This window comes from Nelumbo nucifera, chromosome 3, assembly GCF_055504915.1.
Source record: "Nelumbo nucifera cultivar China Antique chromosome 3, China Antique-T2T, whole genome shotgun sequence".
Classification (NCBI taxonomy): Eukaryota; Viridiplantae; Streptophyta; class Magnoliopsida; order Proteales; family Nelumbonaceae; genus Nelumbo; species Nelumbo nucifera.
The window spans coordinates 6,547,874-6,563,732 of NC_142651.1; positions in this window are offsets into that span (position 1 = coordinate 6,547,874).

Genomic DNA, 15,859 nt, shown 5'->3' on the forward strand with positions numbered 1-15,859 from the left:
TATAATTTTTCCGGTATCATATCATATCTCTCCGGCACCATAGTCGAATCCGTACATTTAAAAGGGATGATGAGCGATGAGAGCGTGGATTGTTGATGGGTCCGAGACAATGGTAACAACTAATTAAAAAGCAAATTTCTAGAGCGCTTCAAAGTTGAAAGTTGAAACATAACATCTCTATCATTAACGGTATGGGTAATTCGGTACGGTGGACGGTGGAGTCAACACTCTTCAGTCACCCCTGCTATTTTTATCATTGTATTATTCCTTGTCTATTATTTGTTGGAGCAAAGCAAAGACGTCTCCAACTCTCCATACGTCGGTGGGTAGGATGTTGCTTTACTCCAAGACAGTTTCTTCATCACACTGCTTATTTTATCTCTTCCCCCACTCATCCCCATTGTTTGTTTTTTTTTTTTTTCTCTTCTTTCTTTATTTATACTTTAATTATTATAAGATATTATATACATATATCTTGTAATAATGTAATATAACATGGGAAAAGTGCTTGAGCTTTGCGTCGTTGTTTCCTAAAGCGAAAAGATGTAAATAATTCCGGCCTCTAATCCAACTGCGAAGTGGTGACGAACTTCAGGCTTCAGCCTTGGAGAATTAGGGGGATAAACAAATCTATACTCCAAACAGGGCAGCCCCCCGAGTCCCGAGTCCTGAGCTGTCGTCTCGTCTCCAGACTCCAGTTCTCCTCGCTCCTCACTCCTCACTCCTCACTCCTCAGGTGGGGAGGAGAGACACATCAAGTGGATGCCTGTTTCCGTGGGTCCCACCAACCAATTTACTGCTTGACTTTTTATCTACTGTCGTCTTATCCCGGATTGACGGACGACGTGTATATACCTCGTTCTCTCACTCTTAAAGAGTTAAAAGGTTGAAAACTAGAGTTGCGCGTCCGCTTCATTTGAATTTGGGGAAGCCGGAAGCCAGAAAACTGGTGATATTAACCAGGAAAGCGAAAATGAAAAAGACAAGCACGTTACAACAAATTGAGTGGTCCCTGGGTTGATGATGATGATGACGACGACGATGGATGTATTGTATTAATTTAGAGTACAAGCAAAGAAATGATAATACCAGAGAGAGAGAGAGAGAGAAACATGAAACTTCGGAAATTTCTAAATCCTAACCACATGTATTTGTTTTACTGTCGCCTCCGATCTCCATTCCAGGATGGCTTTGCTCAGTTGCAGGGCCTGGTAATTGATAACATTGGGCGATGAGATCAACCCGGGACCGGGTCACCCACAACAACAACATTCGATTTGGATTTTAGAACCAACTATCCAATTGGTCTAGTTATTAATTAGGGATGTTTGGAATAATTAATGTCTTAATTATCTGGATCATGGACCAAGTTTAACATTGGTTCATGGGTTGGGACAGGATAAAAGCAATAGGAACTATTGTTGATTTAACCCAATACAATACCAACACCTGAACCCACGGTTTTTTAGATGTTTTGGATTGGTTCAAAGAAAAAGAATCGGGCTGTCTAATCGTTTGAACATTGAGCATTACATGTATATTACATTATACATCAACATTACACTCTGGGCTGCGTGTCGTTTAGTGAGCATCCACTGCAACACTCACTAATTGCATAGTACTTATTACTTAATTTCTTTTAATAATATTTATTAAACATGGGCTGCAAAGATCATTTTAATACAATTACTCAACTCATCTTCCTGTTAACCCAAGTTACCCAACCTTACTTGCAATATGTTTAAAAATTTGAGGGTTTATTTGGTTAACTGGAAAGAGTCTGGAATCCAAATTGGAATGGCTGATTCCAATTATATTAGGTTGGTTGGAATTGAAATCCGGCCCCTTCCCATTTTTGATGGAATGGTATTGTCCAATTGAAGGAATAGTCATTCACTCCTTGTGAATAGAGTATAAAATGGTTCATATAAATTATAAAATTGGGTTAATTTTGCAATGACAAATATATCTTTTTATTAAATAGATTTTTAGTTATAATGAATTTTTTTTTATCAAAATCCTACTTGAAATCAAACTAACGTCTTTTTTATTGATGTACTTTTACATCTTATTATCAATATAAATATACATTAGAAAATGTATTTTTTGTCATTTATCAATGCATAAATATAATGTTGTCAAATACAGACAAAAATGAAACAGAGTGCAAATTTACCTTAAACCGAAATTTACAATCCATTTGCATTGTTTCCAAACACAGCCTTGAGAATGAGAATCCCATTCCGGTTTATTTCAATTCCAGTTTTCACTTCTATCTGAACCAAAAAATAGACCATTCTGATTGCAAACCAGACGAACTCGGCCTCGCAAATCGCAACCCAAATACACAAATCAACATGGAGTTATTAGTAGTATGTCTTTTTCAGCTCAAGTAAAAGAACTTAGAAGACATGCATTAACCTTAAGCCAACAATTAATAAGACTGATCCATCGATCACTGACGTTGATGAATTCATAGTAGCTAAACGGAAGAACTGGAACTGGATTGCTCGTTCATGCATTCGATGGATGTCACGTCAAATCTTACTTTCTGTGAATGGGTCAGTTTGAATCTCTTTTGGAGCAAAGAAAAAAAAAAGCCCCACTCACTACTTATATAGACGTAGATATATTCCATCATCATTCATTCCTTTTTCACACAATTTTATGTATCGTGTCTAGTGGGTATGAATGAGATTTCCCAGCGCTAGCGCTCAAACGGAAAATCCCACAAAATATTGTGATTTGTGAATTGTGTGAAAGGTGAAGACACAAGACTCAAGTCACAACTACTAATAAGGATGAGAGAGTCGGTCCAGGGAAAGTACTAGTTGAACCTGCTGGCCTCCCTCCCACCCGCTCCGTCCAATTAACCTCCAATCCGACTACTCTATCCATGTCTCTCCCTGGCCGAAGACCGAACCACGATGGATGGATACAATCCAGGATGAGTATTTTCATCAGATTTGACTCGACCCAGCCCCAGTCCAATGTGAGTATGTGCATGACCCGTCCTTAATTTGTTTTACTTTTGGACATTTGGTGCTGAATATCACAGTACTATGACCTTAACCTGTCTTCTTGTTTTTGCTTGGCTCGTGCCGCCATGACCATCGGTATATGGTTCAACAACAAACCCACTTTATTGAGAATGATTTTTTCTTTCTCTCTATATTTATTCTTTTTTCTCCCGAAAAGAAATAATCAACGAGATTAAAAGTCAGATTAGGATTCAAGGAATGCCCAGTATAAATTGGTACTCCGTATTTAAGCTGCCTATTGATCTTTTTAATTTTCCCCTATTTCTCATTAGATCTGAAAACATTAATTAATTGATCATGTCAAGCTCAAAGTAAAAAAAAGGTGAAATTGTGTCCTCGACAATTGATGATATGAGATAAACCCCACGGACATCTCATTAGAAAAAGAAAAATAAAATAAACCAATGAATACTCATACAAATAATTCTTCCAAGGGGAATGCCACCAAAACTCGAGTAGCTACCAACTGGTGTCAATTGAACGAGGAAAGACAAAACAGCACAAATTTTATGGGGTAAACTAGTGGGGATCCGTGCGATACACGGGGTTTGTTAACTGAAAGCTGAATAATAGAAAGTGTCATTTACTAAAACATCCCTTATAATTTCATGGATTTACTAAAATCTATCATATGGTTTGTATTTTATTAAAATACCACTTATAATTTGTAATGGATTTAATCAATCTTCCATTAGATAACAATGTTGATCCTAATATTCATTTAAATAAATTTAATCAAAAGAAAATAAAAACAAAAATACCATTTTTCCCCCTAATAAGACATGAGCAACCACTCTATTAGCTATATTTGGTTAATTTTGTTTTTTGTACAAAAAAATGTTAAGGGTATTTTTGGAATAAAAATTCATGGGCCTAATGGCAAAACAAACACTCCTTAATTAAAATGTTAATTAAGTAAATAAGTTGTAAAATATATGTGATATTTTAGTAAAATGAAAACTATAAAGTAAGTTTAAGTAAATATGTAAAACAATAAGGTGTGTTCTAGTAAATGATCCTAATAGAAACACACAAGAGTATAACAATTGTTTTATATTTTCAACTTTTTTAATAATTAATCATTATTCATATTTTATATACTACTTTTAATAATTTTTTTATAATACAAAAATAACAATAATTAATTTTAGTTAGGTTTATTCATCAAACAGATGAAACTGACCAACCCAATCAACTTGACCCGAGTTGGTCAGTTTTCTAGTATTTTAGGTCAGTTTTGGTTCAAAAATTTCTCAACTCGACCAAGTTGGATCAATTTCGCTTTGGCCATTTGTAAACTGACCAAAATCGGATGACTTGACCATTGATATATATTAATATTTTATATTTTAAATATAATTTTTAATATGGAAAAGTAAAAATTTTCCCATATTTCTTAGTCTAAAATATTTTATATCATAAATTTATTTTTTAACAATTGCACTATAATTTTTAAAATCTAAATTTATTTTTTAAGTTTAAATCTTTTGAACTGACTGACCAAACAAAAAAATTGACCCAAACCAATACAACTTGAGTGGGTTGGTTTTCACAAATGGTCAGGCGGTTTCAGTTGACCAACTCCCCAACCTTACCAAGTCAATTTGGTTGGGCAAACAGCCTACAACTTATGAATATCATAATTTCAGCTAAATTAATAGTCTCATCCCTGATAAATAACAATAGTTTAATCTTCAATAATTATTAAAAGTTTATAGCAAAAATACACAATTATTGAAAAAAATTGATAATGAAAAAAAATACAATAATTACAAAAAATATATTAAATTAATCAATAAATAGTATAATCTCAAATAATAGTTTAATCTCTAATAAATTTTAATCAATAAGTTATAACAAAAATACAATAAGTACAGTAAACAAAATTTAAAAATTTCAATAATATTAGTTTAATCTCCAATAATTATTGAAAGTTTTCTGTTAAATAACAAAACAAATATAAATTTATACATAATTATTGAAAATACATTTATCACAAAAAACAACAAACAATTACTGAAATACAATAAATATTAATATTAGTATATATAATTATATAATAAATATATATTAAGATTTTAAAATTATTATTAATAAATATTAATTTTTATGAGTTATTTATTACATAACTTTTTTATTTTAACTAATTTAAAACCTATTTATGTTAAACATTTTGTTATTTAATATATTTAGTTATTTAAATATTTAAATAATATATAAAATATTAATTATTTTTTGAATTTAATAATCCATAAGATTATAATTTATACTATTATTACATAATTTCATTATTAATTTTGTAAGATATTAAATTATTATTAATTTCAATATTATGTTATAATTATTTTTCTACTTTTAAGAAATTTTTTAAATTTATTACATAATTCCGTTATTTTAACTATTTAAAATCTAGCTATGTTAAATATTTAGTTATTTAAATATTTAAATAATATGTAAAATATTTAAATATTTTTTTTATTTATTGAATTTAATAATCCATAAAATTACAATTTATACTATTAATACATAAATTAATTATTAATTTTGTAAGATATTAAATTATTATTAATTTTGTAAGATATTAAATTATTATTAATTTGATAATTATGTAACAATTATTTTTCTACTTTTAAGAAATTTATTACACATTTTCGTTATTTTAACCATTTAAAATATAGTTATGTTAAATATTTGGTTATTTAAATATTTAAGTAATATGTAAAATATTTAAAATTTTTTGTCATTTGAATTTTATTTATTTAAAGCTATTATATATTTCTAAATAATTTTTGTATTTTTAATAAATATTTTAAAATTATTATATAATTTCGTTAGAATATTTAAATAATCTTAAAATTTTTAATCCCAACTTTCTTTAGATAGATATAGATAAAAAGTGGGAAGGGGATAAATTGAAATTAGAGATAATTTAGAAGATAAATAGGAATTAGAGATAATTTAGGAGAAAGTGGGTATAGTGGGAGAGGTAGTTTAGGAGAAATTTTAGGAGAAGAGATTATTTAGGTTATTGGGAACATGCATCTCATTGGTTGTTTCAAAAATGACATGGAATAAAAAAATAAAAAATTCAAAAAAAGGAGAAATTTTCTTCATTGCCTTGTTTTGTCTGACTGTTGTTGAAACTAAGGTTTTTAAAATCGGACCAGATAAGGAACTGTTTTGGGTCTGGTTCTCTGGTTGAATGGTTTGACTGTCCAGTCCGAATGGATGACCCACTCTGATAAAAAATTAAAAAAAAAAAACAAAAAACAAAAAACAAAAAATGGCCATAAACCATTGTCCGGATTGATGGTTTGATGATTCAAATACCTAGGTCAACGGTTCATTGACCAAATCAACGAATTTTGGCCAAAAAGTGATTTTGAGGTGAAACGGAACCACTAGTTCCTACTTTTTTTTTTTTTTTCAGTCCAATCGTCTGGTCTAGTTCGGTTTTGAAAACATTAGTTGAAACCTCTCCTGGAGTTTGGTAATTGCAATTACCCCTCCAAAACTTTTTAGCACCATCACAAGTAGATCCCCTCTTTAGAATCCTCTAACAAGAAGGCATGAAAATGTTCAAAATACCTATGCAGCTACTTTTGGCTAATGTCTATTTTTCAAATTTCCTCTTCATATCAATCACTACTCTAAGCCCTTCCAATTTATTTTCCGAAATTGATTTATTTTTCACATTTGTCCTTCATATCAATCGCCTCAAAGGTAAAGCTACGACTTTACATTCTCTTTTTTTTTTTGTTCATAAAATTTGTATTATTATTATTATTTTTTTTTTGTAAAAACCAGCTCAAATTATAATGGTACGAATATTTTAGACATTTTTGTACCTTTAGAAGTTTTTAACAAAAGGAATCTACTTGCAACTATATCAAAAAGTTCAGGAAGATAATTGCAATTACTAAACTTCAGGGGAGCTTTCAGAAATTTATCCAAATTTATTTTAATTTTTAGCAAAGAAGTGCCCTGTTGGCTATTGTTCAGTCCTTTCCCATAAGCATCGATGAAAAAGGACCTTGAGCGGCTGCCTTTCTCTTGCCTTCCCCATTTCCCTATTTAGGCTATATTTGGTTTGAAGGAAAAAGTAGGGAAAAGAAAGAAAAAGCAAGAAAACATTTATAAACTTTGTATAGATTTTCATACCTTTTCCTTCAAATCAAACATAAATCATAATTAATAAATTTGATTATGGGCTCTTTGAATCACAAAATAATTAATAGAGATACCCAACCATTAATGAAAAATTGAAAATGGCGGTGGTTGTGCCAAGTGAATTCGTAGAAAGCACACATAAACTATTTCCCATTCCTTGAGGAAAAAAGGAGAAGCGTGTATCGATCAATCTCTCAACGCTCACCAGTCGCATTGAAAGTTGAAATACATCAAATTAACATTTATATATAATATAATCAATAGATTAGATATATACATTATTAACATATATTATTTATGTAGTGTTTTACCGTTTTACAACATGAATGGTTTTTGTTTTTTAAATTAAAAAAATACAAAAACATGTTTTTGAATTTTATTTTTGTTTTGAAAGGCAAAAATAAGTTAATTTTATTAAGAAAAATAATACGTGAATTTGCGACCATCAAAACCATACATTTTTTTAAATGAAAACAAATTTTATATATTGTAGAAATTATATGGTTTATGGATGTAAGAGCAAACAAGCAGCCACAGACCCGGAGCCAGAACCGAATTGATCGAGTTAATAATATTTCATCACATCAATAAAATTAATATAGTTTTGCTTGACATAGTAATCGTTTTTGTTTTCAAAACAACTAAGTTGTGGAACACCCCATGGGACATAATGGGGTAGGTCAGGTGGATTGAGTCAAAAATTGCAATCTTTAATTTAAAAATGAGAAATTAATAATTATTTTTTTTTCAAAAATAGCCTTTTTATGCTAATTCCATGCAACAATCATAGTTACAGATACAGTTCACCTTGAACTACATCCTCAATGACAGATGTTGGGGAGATGGCTGAGCTGGCCCAGAGGCCCACGGCCACCTGTCACAGCTTGGCCACGTCAGTGTAGTCTGGTCGAGCTTCGGTATTACCGTAATCTCGTCGACCATGTCATCTACACACCACACGGATAAACTCGCCCAGCGGATAAGGATGGGAAGACAACTCCACCGAGGAGTAGGACTCTACCCCTGTAACCTCGACGGGGGACTCTATCCCGATTTCCCTGGAACCCTACTCTGACCAAGATACGGACCCTTCGGCTATAAAAAGGTACTCCATGCTCGAGGTAAGGATCCCCAATTTCTAACACCCATACTACCAATTAGCCCGAACCAACATCCCTATAGCTTGGATCGGCCATTCATCACATCTTACTGACTTGAGCGTCGGAGTACCTATCCGGGAATAACTCCTTGGGCCTTTGACTCCTCCTTTCTTGATCTTAGGTCTTGAAGCACGACCTCATCCACGAAGCTCGACCCCGCCCTGCCAGCAAGGACTATCTGGTTTCCCTCCTCAGTTCGTGCACCACCTCAGATTGAGCAGCATCAGATTGGCGCCGTCTGCGGGAACTTACAAAAAGCTCTCCCAAGAAATTTCTCTCCGCGCAGCTTTAAAGCTGATTAAGATGCCTAAGAACCAGTCTGAACGATCAGTAAATCGTTCCCCATCTCGGGAGAACCGACACCGTGACTCCTCGCATCAAGAAGCCCTACAACCTTCGGCCATAGTAGATTCAACGCAATTCCGAGCCATGTAAGAGAAAGTTGGTAAGATCTTCAAGTTCATGCAGACACTGGGGTCTGCTGCACCACCCAACCAAGTCGTCCCCCCTCACGCCCCGACGTGCACGAAGGACAATCCTCGGACTGAGGACCCTAAAGCACACCGATCAGACATAAGGGGAGAGCGGTCTGAGCGTATGAGGCAGGACACGACCCGAAGGCCCGCCTCTGTTGCCCGCTCCCATGGACAAGACCACCATAGCCAGACATGCCAGTCAATGTGCATCCCCGCCAAAGAAAGGCTCAGCAAAAGGATGCCGACCTTCGTGGTCTCTGTCGTCGAGTCAAGTTCAGTCAAGGATCACCCCATACGACCCAAGAGGGAGTCCATACACACTGCGGCCCCAGACAACAGAGATGCTTAAAGAGCTCCGACAACATTTGGAAGAGTTAGAACGCACCCCGACCCACAAGAGCATAACTCTCACCGTAGACCAACTTGTGCAGGCCACCACACATATCACCAAGGAGCCGCCCTTCGTCCAGGACATCATAGACGAGATACCCCCTTCTAGATGGCAAGCCCCCCAGTTCGACAAGTACGACGGGAACTCCGATCCTTTCGACTAATGTGCAAAGCCCTTGTGACCACGCTGCAAGGCCTAGCCTTGGCGTGGTACTTCTCTCTACCGCCAAGGTCCATAACATCATGGGTCCAGCTGGAGACCCAGTTCCTGGCATAGTTCACCGCTAGTCAGAAGCATAGGAAAACTTTGGCCAGCCTTATGCAGGTTCGACAGAAAAAGGCGGAGTCCCTTAGAGATTACCTGGGGGGTGCAACAAAGAAGCACTCCAAGTTAGGGACTTAAATCAATCAGTTGTAGTGACGGCCATACAACACGGACTTCGCCCTTCCCCATTCAACTTCTCCATCTCCAAAAATCCTCCTCAGACGTTGGCCGCACTAATGAGCCACGCGCAGAAGTATATCAATGCTGAAGAGACGAGGATGAGAAGCCCGATAGAAAGAGGAGAGAGATCGACGAGCGAAAGTTCGAGAGGTCGGACTGACCATAGACCTCAGACCCCTCCATCGACCTATTGGAATTTCACGTCGCTTAATATTCTGCGATCTGTAATCCTAATGCAAATCCGCAACCACAACTATGTCAGGTGGCCCGAGAAGATGAAGATGCAAAGTAACAAGAGGAACCGAAACAAATATTGCGAGTTCCACAAGGACCACAGCCATGACACGGAGAACTGTTTCGACCTGCGCAACCATATTGAAGATCTGACTAGGCATGGTTATCTCAGCGGCTTCATAGACAGAAAGGAGAAGCCAGCCCAAGAGGAACGAAGAGCGAATGAAGCTTGGCAACCACCACCCCGAGGCCCCCCAATCGGCGTCATCCACGTTATATCAGGAGGAGCCGCCGCTGGAGGGAAAAGCAACTTGGGTTAGAAAAGATATGCTCGAATGTGCGAGATTGACGACCGAGGTCACGGGAGGAGGTGCGACACATCTATCACCTTCGCTGACGACGACCTCCGAGGGGTCCAGACATCGCACAATGACGCCTTGGTCATCACAGCCAAAGTGTCCAACTTCGAGTTGCGGCGGATCCTAGTCGACACAGGAAGCTCTGTCGACGTATTGTTTGAAGATGCATTCGTAAAGCTCAACATTGATAGAGAATGACTTACACCAATTAGCACTCCCTTGATGGGATTTTTGGGAGAGCCCCTCCATCCCACCAGGAGGATAACTCTTCCCCTCTTGATCGGAGACGGCGATGTCACTGCGATGGCCATGGTAGACTTCATTATGGTGCGTTGCCCCTCCTCTTACAACGTGATCCTTGGCAGGCCGACCCTCAACGCCTTGTAGGCCGTAGTCTCAACATACCACCTCGCCATGATATTTCAACCAAGTATGGCATAGGGGTGGCACACGGAGACCAAAAAATAGCGCGACATTGCTATCAGCTATCCTACCGAGGACCACGTCCAACAACCGAGATGTTGATGGCGGAAGCATATGACCTGCATGACGAGGTAAAGGCGCAGCGTGGCCAACCCGTGGAAGACCTCATCTAGGTCCCCCTATTTTAAGATGATCCCAAAAAGGCGGTCCAAGTCGACTCCCTGCCAAGTGACCACCTCCGAGAAAAACTTGTGCGGCTACTGAGGAATAATGCCGATGTATTTGCTTGGTCAGTAGAGGACATGCTTGGGATAGACCCCAAAGTTATCACACATCGTCTGAACGTCGACCCCCGTTACTGACTTGTGAAGCAGAAGAAGAGAAACCTCGCCATGGAGCGGTGGCAAGTATTCACTGATGAAGTGCAAAGGCTGCTCAACGCCGACTTCATTCGAGAAGTCAAATACCCCGATTGGCTGGCCAATGTAGTGATAGTGAAGAAGGCCAACGGGAAGTGGAGAATCTGCATCGACTTTACCGACTTGAATAAGGCCTATCCCAAAGACAGCTTTCCCCTGCCGAGGATCGACCAGCTCGTTGACGCAACAGTAAGACATGAGCTCCTAAGCTTCATGGACGCCTTCTCAGGCTACAACCAAATCCGGATGGACCTGGACGACCAGGAGCGAACGACCTTTATCACTGACCGCGGCTTGTACTGCTACAAGGTAATGCCCTTTGACCTCAAAAACACCAACACCACTTATCAACGACTGGTGAATGAGGTATTCAAAGAACAACTTGGTAGGAACTGGAGGCATATGTCGACGACATGCTCGTGAAGAGCAAAAAGGCTGAACATCACCTAGCCAACCTCCACGAAGTCTTTGACACACTCAAAAAGTACAAGATGAGGTTAAACCCAACCAAGTGCACCTTCGGAGTTGGCTCTGGCAAGTTTATGGGGTTCATGGTAACATAGAGAGGAATCGAAACAAATTCGGAGAAGATAAAGGCCATCTTTGACATGCCATGCCCCCGAACCCGTAAAGAGGTGCAACGACTCACTGAAAAAATAGCCGCCCTTGGTAGGTTTATGTCCAAATCTGCGGACCGGTGCCTTCCTTTTTTCAAAGCCCTCAAATGGCAAAAGGACTTCCACTGGATAGAAGAATGTGAGTAGTCTTTCCAGGGAAATAGCTATTGCTCTACCTCTCGGCCGGAGATGAGGTCGTCAACTCAGTGCTAGTCAAAGAAGATGACCAGGTACAGAGGCCGATCTACTACACCAGTAAGGTCCTCAGCGATGCAGAGACCCGATACTCCAATCTTGAAAAGTTGGCTCTGGCCCTCGTCATCGCAGCCAAAAAACTCAAACCCTACTTCCAGGCCCACAGCATTCGAGTACTCACCAACCAACCCCTTAAGCGGGTGCTACAAAGACAGGAAGTATCAGGTTGCCTAGTCAAGTGGAGTGCGGAGCTAAGTGAATTCGGCATCGAGTACACACCTCAATGGTAAATGTACATTCTTGCCTCAGCCAACTACACCTCGGTCGGCACAAGACTGGGGACGCTGAGGCATAGCCCGACTGACTATGCCTCAGTTAACGAATTGAAATCATAGAAGTACAAAGAGGCCGACCAAGGCACAGCCGGCCCTAACCCACGCAATAGCCCGGCCGGCCACACCCTGGCCAACAAAAAAAATTGCACAAGATGTAGAGGCATAGCCTAGCCCAGCATACACAACAGCCCAGTCAGACATGCTTCGGCTGAAAAAAGAAAGGCACAAGTATAGCAACATATGGTCAGACAAAGAAACACTAATATTCAACTCAAAATCGTTCATTACATCGTTTAAGGCTCGGCATGCCAAGCCCCCCCAAAATAGAAGGCAACAACCGCTCAATCCTCGGTGGCAGAATCAACAGCACAATCAACGGCTTCGACCTCAACATCAGCTCCCTCGACAGATCCTTGCGGAGAATCCAGATCGAAAGCACCCTAACCCTGCGACTCATCGGCCAACTCCAGATGGCGGCAAAGGATCCTTCGTCGGAAAAGATTGAACCCAGCCGCGAAGGAAGCCTCGACATACTCGTCCATTTGCAGTTGCATCTCCTTCAATGCCTTGTACTTAGTGACAGCCTCCTCAGCGGTCTCCCGCCTCAACCTATCTCGCTCTGCCTTAAGCTCGACAATTTCTCGCTTCAGCTCCCGGACAAGGCTGGCCTACTCGGTCAGTTGCACTTTTAGCTCGGCCACCTCCCTCTCCAGCATGGCCGATCGCTCCCCAGTAGCTTGAAACTCGGCCAATTGGGCCTTCTGCCACAGGTACTCGGAGTGTTTCTGCTGGTACAATGACTGGAGGTCTCAAAGACGATCAACCAGTACGATCGCCGCACAAGCATTCTGTAGACGAACATGATAAGTATACCGAAAAATAGAGCGAAACACAAGGAATAAGTGAAGGGGACTTACCTGGGCAGCAGACTGTAGCAATGCACACTCCAAGGCTCCGTTGCCGACCCCGACTGATTCCCGAGCTATTGATATTGTCATGATTCCCCACAGTAACTGCTCGGGAACCTCAAGCGTCTCCAGATTGTCATCCACACGAACCGACCACCTCGACACATGTAGACTCGAGTTGTTGCTTGTGTTAGTTATCGATGTGCCTATGGGACGACGAACCCCTTCAGGGTCAACCACGACAACATCGTCCTCCTCGGCCTCCCACTGCTAGATTCTCCTTTGCCGATGAGCCACCCTGTCTGCAGATCATGGCTGCTCTCCTGTCTTAGAACGAGCTTCCGGTTGCACACTGGCTCACTCCTACCTTTGTCGAAGTGCCTTCATCCGACGAACAATCTATTCCTCGCTGGCCATACTTATACCTACAACACAGGATACCTAAGGTAAGTAAAAAGCAAACAAGGTAAATTCAACTCAACAAATAAATAGTAAAGGAAACAAACCAGCCACCCTCTTCCTCAGCCCGACGAGCATCAGCATCTTCGAGTATGTGAATGCGATAACGTCGATTTCATGGATCATGCTCAGGGCCGACCTCTCCTCCCAAGTGAGCGCCAACTATTGGGGTTGTGGTAGAGTTGTCCTCGGCTCCCGCAGCTCGGTAAGAAAAGGGGGACCACTGGGAATGCACACGAAGAAGAACGACTCCTTCTAGTGCTTCACAAACGAAGGGGCCCCGACCAATGACCGAATATTCCGCCAAGTGGAGAAGTAATAGTACCCCTGTTGGTAGTGTTTCAGTTGGAGCATAAAACTCACCATCCCCAGGGTTAGTTCGATATCTTGGACGGCACAGTAGGACATAAGGCCAAGCAAGAACCTAAAGGAGTTTAGCATTAGCTGCACCAACAACACCCTTTACCAATTTAGCACCTGGGCGAACCCCTCACTCAACGGGAACCTTAGCCTAGCCTCCAAGTTGTGCTCATAAACGCATAGCTCACTGAGCTGAGCATAAGTGGCCATCTCCCCGGGTAGTGGACACCTCATTTGGTATTCCGCGAGAATGGCGTACGTAGCTCAGATCCGAGCCATATCCCCGAGCACCAAGACGCAGGGCGTGGTGTCAAACCGGCGACCTGCCCGTAGAGGAAGCTCCGCCTCCATCCTGGAGGGACCAACCTCAGCCTCCTCAACTTCGGCAGCCATAAAATCTCTTAGCTCAGGCTCGTAGTTCAAGCCATGAGAAGAACTAGAACTGGAACTACTGGAGGACCCAGAAGAGGAAGAGGACCAACGAGATGAAAAAGACATGCTGGGCAATTTACAGAGCTGAGGAGCGAAAGCCATCGAACTACCTACTGCACTATTTACCAAGCTATTTGTCGAGCTATCTACCGTGCTATTTACTGAACAACCTACCGAGTAGTGAATGCCAAACACCTTCTTGCAAGCAATACTAAGGATAGGGGGTCCCCCCCGTCTTCCCTTTTATAACCATCAGGGGCACAGACCAAGGAGAGATCAACGGTGTGGATGAAGCACCTCTAATAACGCCTCGGAAGGCCAATCGACGCGACCAATAACGTACAACGGAAAGCCTCAAAAACTGAAGTGGCACCCTTGGCAGGTGGCGGTTGTGCCCATTAATTATGCCAGTTCGACTACAGTACCGGTCCAACCTTTGATGCAGTGACCCGTAGTACCGGTCCAGCCTTAGAGGCGTATCCTCGGCTAGGTCGCTTAAGGCTACAGAGCCGCGCAGTAGTCTGGCCGAGCACTCCCCCTCCTCGATAGCAGAACTAGGGGAGTGGTTCGGGAACCAAAATTTTGATTCTCGTTTAAAGTTCTATAGCCGACGATCGGAGGACTCCTCGGCAATGACCGACACGGCGCAGACGATACGCATGCCCGAAAGTTCCTTAGCCGAGCAACGAACCTAGGGGACCTCGTCCCTCGACTTCGGAACTGGGGGAGTGATGTTGGGGACATGGTTGAGCTAGCCTAGAGGCCCACGACCACCTGTCACAAATCGGCCACGTTGGCGTAGTCCAGTCGAGCTTCGGTATTACCGTTATCCTGCTGACCACGTCAGCTACGCGCCACACGGATTAGCTCGCCTAGCAGATAAGGATGGGAAGACAACTCCACCGAGGAGTAGGACTCTATCCCCTGTAACCTCAGCGGGGGACTCTATCCCGATTTCCTTGGAAGCCTACTCCGACCAGGATAAGGACCCTCCGGCTATAAAATGGTACTCCATGCTTGAGGTAAGGATTCCCAACTTCTAACACACATACTACTACTTAGCTCGGACCAGCATCCCTATAGCTCGACCCGTCCATCCATCACATCCTACTGACTTGAGCGTCGGAGTACCTACCCAGGGATAACTCCTCGAGCCTCTGACTCCTCCTTTTTTGATCTCAGGTCTTGAAGCGTGGCATCGTCCTTGAAGCTCGGCCCTACCCTACCAGCAAGGACTATTTAGTTGCCCTCCTCAGTTCGTGCACCACCTCGGATTGAGCAACATCAACATGGCTTTGTTTGGTATGAATAGGAAGGGAAAGGTAGGAAAATCCATACAAAGTTTGTAAAGGTCCCTTAACTTTTCTTTCCTTTCCCCACTTTTTCCTTCAAACCAAACACAATAAAATAGCCACAGTCTAAGAATTACAAGACTC